At 34.7% G+C, this 8911-nt stretch overlaps 1 pseudogene; it reads right to left on the reverse strand.

Annotated features, from left to right (window-relative positions):
* Positions 1-1520: 1520 nt before the first annotated feature.
* Positions 1521-2612, reverse strand: LOC149217943 (cytochrome P450 750A1 pseudogene; annotated as a pseudogene).
* Positions 2613-8911: the final 6299 nt, after the last annotated feature.

Here is an 8911-nt window from a genome sequence, read left to right on the forward strand (position 1 = left end):
CCCTCATTTTGGTTTAAATTCTGCTTCTTTGTTTTGAGCGATGCCGAACAAACCATCTTTGATGTCAAGAGACTCATTGGGAGAAAGTAAGTACTCTGATCTCTGATTTTCCCATTCATTAGACAATTATATTTATTGCAAGTCCAATTCTTGCCTTGATATTGAACCCACAAGGATGCCAATCATGAAATTGGCATGTTAAGTTAGGGGTCGAGCAACATTCTAGTTGGGGTCAGATCAGGATTTGATTTCTGCCCTGTCCAAACTTCAAGAAAATGATTTCAAACTTTTACTTGATGAGCACAATTAAATGAAAACATTTGTTTTATATAGGTTTGAAGGCAAAGAAGTTCAGAGGGATATGAAACTGGTACCATACAAGATTGTGAACAAAGATGGGAAACCTTATATTCAAGTTCAGGTACGATATGGAGAGACAAAGGTATTTAGCCCTGAGGAAATCAGTTCTATGATTTTGACTAAGATGAAGGAGATTGCAGAAGCATTCCTTGGAAAAACTATAAAGGATGATGTGGTCACTGCACTAGTACCATACAAGATTGTGAACAAAGATGGGAAATCTTATATTCAAGTTCAGGTATGAGATGGAGAGACAAAAGGAATTTAGCCCTAAGGAAATCAGTGCTATGATTTTGACTAAGATGAAGGAGACTGCAAAAGCATTCCTTGGCAAGACTATAAAGGATGCTATGGTGACTGTCCCTAGTATGCTTTCTTTTCAACCTTTTTTTTAATGAGGTTGTGGGTAACCAATTGTTGACTGCGTTGTCACTGTCAACTTGTGGGCTTGCGCAGGTTATTTTATTGATGCACAGCGCCAAGCAACGAAGGATGTCGGTGTTATTGTTGGCTTGAATGTAGCTCGTATTATCAACGAACCCACAGCTGCAGTGATATCTTATGGCATGGACAAGAAGGGTGGAGACAAAAATATTGTTTTTTTTTATCTTGGCGGTGGCATGTTTGATGTCAGCGTTTTGACTATTGATAACAGAGTTTTTGAGGTTTTGGCTACAAATGGTGATAGCCATCTTAGAGGTAATCTGTCTAAACTTTGTCTGGCAGTTTTACATTATGAATTTGAATGTGTACACGGTGGTTATCATTGACTTTTTTGGTTGGCGTTCGAGCTTTGAACTTACCGGGATGTACACTAATATGTAGGTGAAGACTTTGACCAAAGGATAATGGAATATTTCATCAAATTGATCAAGAAAAAGCACATAAAGGATATTAGTAAGAATAGCATAAATGAAATAAGACATTCAATGTGTTCCTTGTAATATAGATATAATCAAAACATCTAAATAAAAGTAATTGTACAATGATGCAGTAAAAAAAAACAAGGTTTTTCACAAACCACTTAACTCTTTTAGAAAAAATCAACAATTCCAATTTAATAATCCTATTAGCATCTCTTTGTACTTTTTGGGACAATCAAAGTAACAAAACCATACAAATTAGGTAGCACAACCAGATACTTCTCAACATACATACCGTCAAAGACCTTCCTTCCTTATCTTTGGAAAAGCAAAGAGCAGAAAATGGCTTGATATAGAAGACCCACCTTCTGTCATATCCAGCTCTGATGGATCACCATCTACTCTCCAGTCAAAAGAGTGCAGCAGCTGAGCTAGTGCAAGGTCAATCATGGAAACAGCCATGGCGGCCCCTGGGCACCCTCTCCTCCCTGCTGAGAAGGGAAGCATCCTGAAATTTGATTGACCTGTCACTAAATCCATAACATGGTCATGCTCACCCAATTCATGCATGAATCTCTCCGGCTTGAAAACCAAAGCATCCACCCCCCACACATTGGGATCCCTTCCAATAGTCCACACATTCACGATTACTATTGTTTTTTTAGGTATATTGTATCCGCATACGCTCGCGGTCTCTACAGATTCATGGGGAATCGCTAGCGGCCCCGTTGGATGTAATCGCAGCGTCTCTTTCACAACACATTGAAGGAACTTCATCCTTCCCACATCAGATCCGTTTACTTTGCCACGTTTTCCGACACAGGATTCTATTTCTTGCTGCAACTTTTTCAGGACATGGGGATGTCTGAGCAGCTCACTCATTGCCCATTCTAACGTGGATGCCGACGTCTCCATTCCAGCGATGAGTATGTCCTGTACAAACCAATGGGAAAATCAATGTAATATTGAATTGCTGAACTTAATTTAATTGCATCTAGATTCAGGGGATTCTTTGAATATTTTGAAATTTGAAGGACAGGGCAGAGTGTGGTAAAGAGGGATGTCAATTATGTGACCTTCTAATAGATTTACTAAATTTACAATTAAAAAGAATCGATTTAGCTGTTTAACTTGATTTAAGATTTCCTATCTACATACAAACATAATCAATTTAACTGCTTCCCGTTTGGCTTTGGTGTCTCCCTTTATATCATTGTTATCAGCTGTCATCTGCAGCAACACATCCACGAAATCTTTAACATGCTCTGCCTCTGCCTCTGCCGGTCCCTGGCTGTGGCCGTCGCTGGAGGGCGTGGCGGCCTGAACATGAAGATGATCGTCTATAATTTTCTCAGCGAAGGCATCGTATGTTTTGCTTATTTCCACCATACGCCGCTTGTTACTTGTGTTCTTTGATGGAAGTTTTGTAATGAATGAACGAAATGTGTTCTTTGATGGAAGTTTTGTAATGAATGATTGAAAAATACATGGTGAGAGAAAAATGCATATTATGCTAATTAAGGAACGTTTTTCACTTGTTGAACTTGTAGTATACATGTTAATCTGTTACTTGTGTTCTTTGATGGAAGTTTTGTAATGAATGAACGAAATGTGTTCTTTGATGGAAGTTCTGTAATGAATGATTGAAAAATACATGGTGAGAGAAAAATGCATATTATGCTAATTAAGGAACGTTTTTCACTTGTTGAACTTGTAGTATTGAATTTAACACACTAACACTTTACAACAATGAACTAACAATCTTCATGATGAAAATAATAATATCGAAGATTTATCTACATAATGAAAAAGGAAATATGGGATATTCCAATCACGTTCCGAGGCATTTTTTAAAATGTGGATGTGAGAAAAGGTTGTTGTGGAAGGTGTTGTTTGTATATGGGAAATTTCTTGATCATGGTGTGTAATCTTAATGTTGATAGGTGGAAGGTGTTGTTTGTATATGGGAAATTTCCTAATCATGGTGTGTAATCCTAATGTTGATAGATATGTCTACTTTAAAATGTGGATGTGAGAAAGGTTGTTGTGGAAGGTGTTGTTTGTATATGAGAAATTTCCTGATCATTGTGTGTAATCCTAATGTTGATAGATATGTCTACTAAGTGGTTCTAGTTAATGGGGCATTGATGTGAGCATTCAATATATTTTTATTCTTTATCAAAGTATTTTTTTGTTGTATTTTTGTAATTCAATTTATGCCTTACGGCGTTTCCTTTGCAACATTTGGTGCAAATGCTAGTTAATATCACTAGTAATATTCACATGCTTTGCCTAACTCCTTAGGTTGGAATTCGGGTCTTAGACAACTAAATACGGAAGTGTTTACGATTAATGATATTCACATGCTTTGCCTAACTCCTTAGGTTGGAATTCGGGTCTTAGACAACTAAATACGGAAGTGTTTACGATTAATGCTTATTCATCCATTAATCACCATCATAGGCACTTCCTTAACTTTTCATTTTATCGAATTCTTATATATTTTTTTTGACTAACTTTTCATTTTATCGAATTCTTATATATTTTTTTTGACTAAGGTGAATTTTCGTATTTTTTTCTCAAATTCAAGTACAATAAAAGGGATTTGTTATACTCGCTAATATAGTTGGTTGAATTGAACAAATTAGATTTTAAATAAATAAATTTATATATAATAAAATTTAATTACTAATGTTAAACTATAAAAGAGTAGCAAATTTTTTTTGGTCAACCACAACTAATAGTCAACCAAAAAAAATTGAATGCTAGACAGATATAATAAACCTTTTCAATTATTACAAGCAATGTAGCCCTTGTTCAAATGTGGTAGTTGGTCCATACATTTCAAAGTTCAATAATTAAACTAAACTGTAAACAACATTACGACCTTATTTATTTTATAGAGAATTTATAAGTCTTAGTATTTTACTGTATTAGAGTTTTCTCCTTTCTAAATTCACAGGGAGATCTGTAGCATTTAATCCTCACATAACTTCTATTCTATTATATGGTTGCTGCATTTAACACTCGCATAATTTCTATTGTATGGTTGAGCACATATTCTCAAACATAATGTCAAGGTATTTTTATAAATTTAAAAGAGATTACACCAAGATTTAGACAAAAGACAAAAAAACATACATAGGCTTATCAATTTGGCATATTCTAGGTAGTTTTATGTTGATTTGATACATTTGAATTTAATTATGTTTATCAAATTTTCAAATATTAAAAAAAAAAAAAAAAATCAAAATATTTTAAAAATAAAAATTATAATTAGATGAGAAGAACTTTTTATACCAATAGACATTGATCTGAAAATGAAACTACTTGCTGAAGGTATTCATTTCCATTAAATTATATGTGCAAATTGTTATTCATGTCTTGCAATTGAAACAAAGGTCATTCTTAACTGTTTTCTGTGTTCTGAACTCATTTTCACAGCTTATTTTTCCTGTTTAAGCTTTATTATCACTGTATAACTAATTTGAGCATCTAATAAGAGCAAGGGCATGCCCATTTGGGGGCCTTGGACCCAGCGGATGTAGCCCAAGAGGGGTGAACTGCCTTATCAGCTATTGTGTTATATTATGTGATTTTATCTTGCTGTGTTTTTCAGATTTGATATGCTAAATAGTAAAATGAAATAACACTCCTTCACACATAAGACTCAAAAATTTACCAAAAACACTTTGTTTCAATCGTAAGACATAAATAACAATTTGCACATATAATTTAATGGAAATGAATACCTTGAACAACAAATACAAGTAGTTTCATTTTAAGATCAGTTGGTATCAAAGCTCAAGTTTTGAGTATTGGTTTTGTGCAAAGATATTTTTGACTGTTTTGCAAGTTTTAATGCTTATCAGGCTTAAACTTCAAAGAGGGAAAGGACAATTGGTTAGAGCACAAGATAATCCTCAACTAAGGAGGACCAATGTGCCATTATCTCCACCTTCTAATTCACTCTCAATAGCCTTAAAAGAAGCTTCAAGTATGTCTGAAAGAGGAGGAGAAGTTCCTGAAGACATGGATCCAAGAGAAGAAGAACGAGTATTTAGAAAAGATTTTTTGGACATGACTGAGATGGTAAGAATATTATACCAGGAAAGGAATGATAGGTTGGTTGGAGAAGGGTCTAAACATCAGAAAGAAGGGGAGGGATCTTCAGGAGGAAAGAAAGGTGATGATAATTCAAAGAAAGGACATGGAGGACATGGTGATCCACCATCTCCATCGTCATCGTCTTCCTCTACATCGTCATCCTCTACCTCGGTAAATCAATCTCATAAGCCTAAATCTTCTAGGAAAAGTCCATTTTTAAAGTTAGATGTTAAATTTGAATTACCCATGTTTAACAGTGAAGTCAATGCAGAGAAACTTGACAACTGGATAAGATAGTTGGAAGTTTATTTAAGGATTTAGAACTTACATAATGATGACACCAAGATTTAGTTAGCCTCATTAAGGATGGAAGGAGTAGCATTAGTATGGTGGGAAGATAAGACCAAGGATGAAATTCTAAAACATGGTAAGCTTACTTTATCATGGGCTAAATTTATTTCCACAATTAAGAAGCAATTTTATCCTCTTGCTCATTTACAAAAGGCTATAATGAATTGGCAAAGTTTTAGACAACTTAAAGGACAAAGTGTTCAAGAATACACTCAATAGTTTAGGAGAAGAGCACTCTTATTAGGGGTAGACTTACAAATTCAAGACACTTTGCTAAAATATATAGGTGGTTTGCACAGCTAACTTAAATACTATCCTTATGTTCAATCCTAGTATTCAAGACGAAGTTTGTGTACAAGCTACGCATTTAGAGACTGGAGGGAAAAACACTTTTGACAGAAAATGAGGATAGTGATTTTAAAGGCAAAGGAAGAAAAAGGCTTGCAAACTCTAGAAAGGAAAAAGGGAAATTCTTTTGCAAGAACTGTTAAAAAACAAGCCATGATGAAGACCACTATTGGAAGCTTCATTCGGAGCTGAAACCAGAGAAATATAAAACCAAAGACAAAGCCAAAGAAAAGGGAAAAACTGTAGCACTTGTTGAACAGGACTTAGGGTCTGAATCAGGTGATGAGAGAAAAAATATCGCCATGGTATTAAAGAACATAAAGCAGAAAGAGGTTATACAAGAAACAAATCCCAGTTCTAGCACATTAAACTGTCACAAAGAAACTCAAAATGAAAAGAGGAGGATAGAGCTATTTCCTGTGAGGATAATCTCAAACCACACAAAGATAGACACACTTTTTGATAGTGGGTCTCAAGCTAATCTCATCTCAGAAGTCTTGGTCAAACAGCTAAAACTTGAGACAATTCTGCATCCAAAGCCTCATCCACTTGGGTGGATATGCAAGGATGCAAACTTACAAGTCTCAAAGAAGTGCATCTTGTGCTTCACCATAACAACTCATTATGTTGATTGGGTTCAACTGGATGTAGTACCGCTTGACATTACAAGTGTTGTGTTGGGTAGTCCATATTTATTTGACAGAAATACAATCTTCCATCGCCATGAGAATAAGTATCACTTGTTCAAGGATGGAAAAGAGTACATTGTGAGAGCACATAAGAAGAAGCTAGAATCTTCTTTAGTCCTTGCAGGGCAATTGAAAAGGCTAGTTAATGCAATTAAAATCTGACTTTGTTGATGGTTAAACAACAAGATTTTGTTTTCAAATTAGTCACCGGAGATTCCACAGTAAGAACATTTTTCTGCCAACGTTTCAAATCCCAACCGGGATCCATCATCAGGACAACTTGAATGCTTGATAGAAGAAGAGCATATTTTTAGGGTTTAAATAGAAATGAGGAGAGAAAAGAGGGGAAGGTCGGCTCTCAATTTTTTTTTCTTTTTTTTTTTCTTTTTTGAGAAGTCGGCTGCCTCTTGATTTAATTAATTCATTTAATTAATTAATAATATATATATATTTTTTTTTTTTTTATTATTATTATTAATATAACCATTAGTAATAGTAATATTAATTAATATAAATTATTATTAAGATTAATTGAAAGGTTATAATAATTTTAATAGGATAATTAGTAGTTAGAAATATTAATTGCAATGATCAAAATTAATGATTATTATTACTTTAATTATTATTATTAATATAATAATTAGTACTTAGTAATACTTATAATATCAAATCAATAATATATATTATTTATTAAAATTAATTGAAATGATTAAAATTATTATACAATAATTAATTATATTAATTATTATTAATATAATAATTAATATAATAATTTTACAATTTCCTTTTCATATTATTGTTGATATAAATGATGATATGTTTCAGTCTGATAACAATTTGTCTTTGAAAGAAGATGACAAAAGGTTGCACAAGATACCTTTGGTGTCGATCGATGTAGAGAACGAAGTGTCAGTGCAAAGTGGTGCAAGATTCCATGAGAAGAAAAAGCATGCAAGCAAAGAGGGCACCCAATTCAGCATGGGTCAATGTTGGTTTCAGAATCGCAAATTGGTATGGCGAAAAAACTTGGTCGGGATTCAACACAAGTATAGGGCTCATTCAACAAAAATTCGCCATGTGAATAGTTGGCAAGGTGAACTTTATTTTAAGTCTTCTTTGAAGTTTGACCATTGTAGAAACAGTATGCTTTCTACAAAATATAGTTGTTGTTCTGCAAATTTCAAGAATTTGCATCATGACTCAGTCAATTTTAGCAACGGTCGGTCAGTGAATTCAAGGGAAAATTTATCTTTTTATGAGAAGCTCAATTTGATGAAGTTGGGAAGATTTCAGTTATTCAAGGTTGGAAGAGTGGAGAATCAGTCTCCTCGTCTTCATTTTTGGTAATCAGAGAGCTTTTGGGGACCAAAAAATTCCCATTTGGAAGGTGTGATCAGGTGATCATGTCCTAAGTGAAGAAAATGCTCAAAATTGGAACTACTCAGAATTGGTTGAAACTAGAACGACCAGATAGATCTCGTCTTCCTTATTTCGGCGTCATGAATAGTTCGAAAAATTGACACCGTATGGAGGATTTATCGCATTTTAAAAATGCCTAGTAAACTGCAATTTTTTAATTTTGGAAAAATTAAAAATATATATATATATATATATATATATATATATAGTCTAAGGAATATTCCTTAGAATATTCTCCAAAATATTCTCTAAAATATTCTCTAGAATATTCCCCAAAATATGCTGTTTGGTTGACCAATCTGGAGCTAACACGTGGCCTGCCTAGAGGCTGCCACGTGGCCCCAAGACTGCAGTTTATTATGGTGCAAAATTTTTGTGACTCCGCAAGATTTGATCCCAGGTCTCCGCACTACCAGCCCATAGGCCCGACTAGCCTGCCTACATAGTGGTTCTTAACAACCTAAGGACTTATCTCATATTTAAAGTTTGATTAAAGGTGAGTTTGGGGCGGAAAGGGGCCAGCCCCCTATCCATAAAACCAAGGCTCGGAACCACCGATCATTACACAGCGATGACGGTTACGGTTTTAGTTTCAGTTGCATGGTCACATGTTTCGACAGGGGTCACGTTAATGTTAAATGCCACAGTTTCATAACCGTTGGCTCCACGGTTCCACCGGCGGGGGTTTAGCTGGTCCATGTGACCACTACCCCAAACATTAAATGCCACCTCTAATGGTTCCAACAAATTTGGCAGAGCGTGCCATTCTGGGCA

This window comes from Pinus tabuliformis, chromosome 1_1 (assembly GCF_031772625.1).
Source record: "Pinus tabuliformis cultivar Carrire ecotype Pingquan chromosome 1_1, CPIR1, whole genome shotgun sequence".
NCBI classification, from domain to species: Eukaryota; Viridiplantae; Streptophyta; class Pinopsida; order Pinales; family Pinaceae; genus Pinus; species Pinus tabuliformis.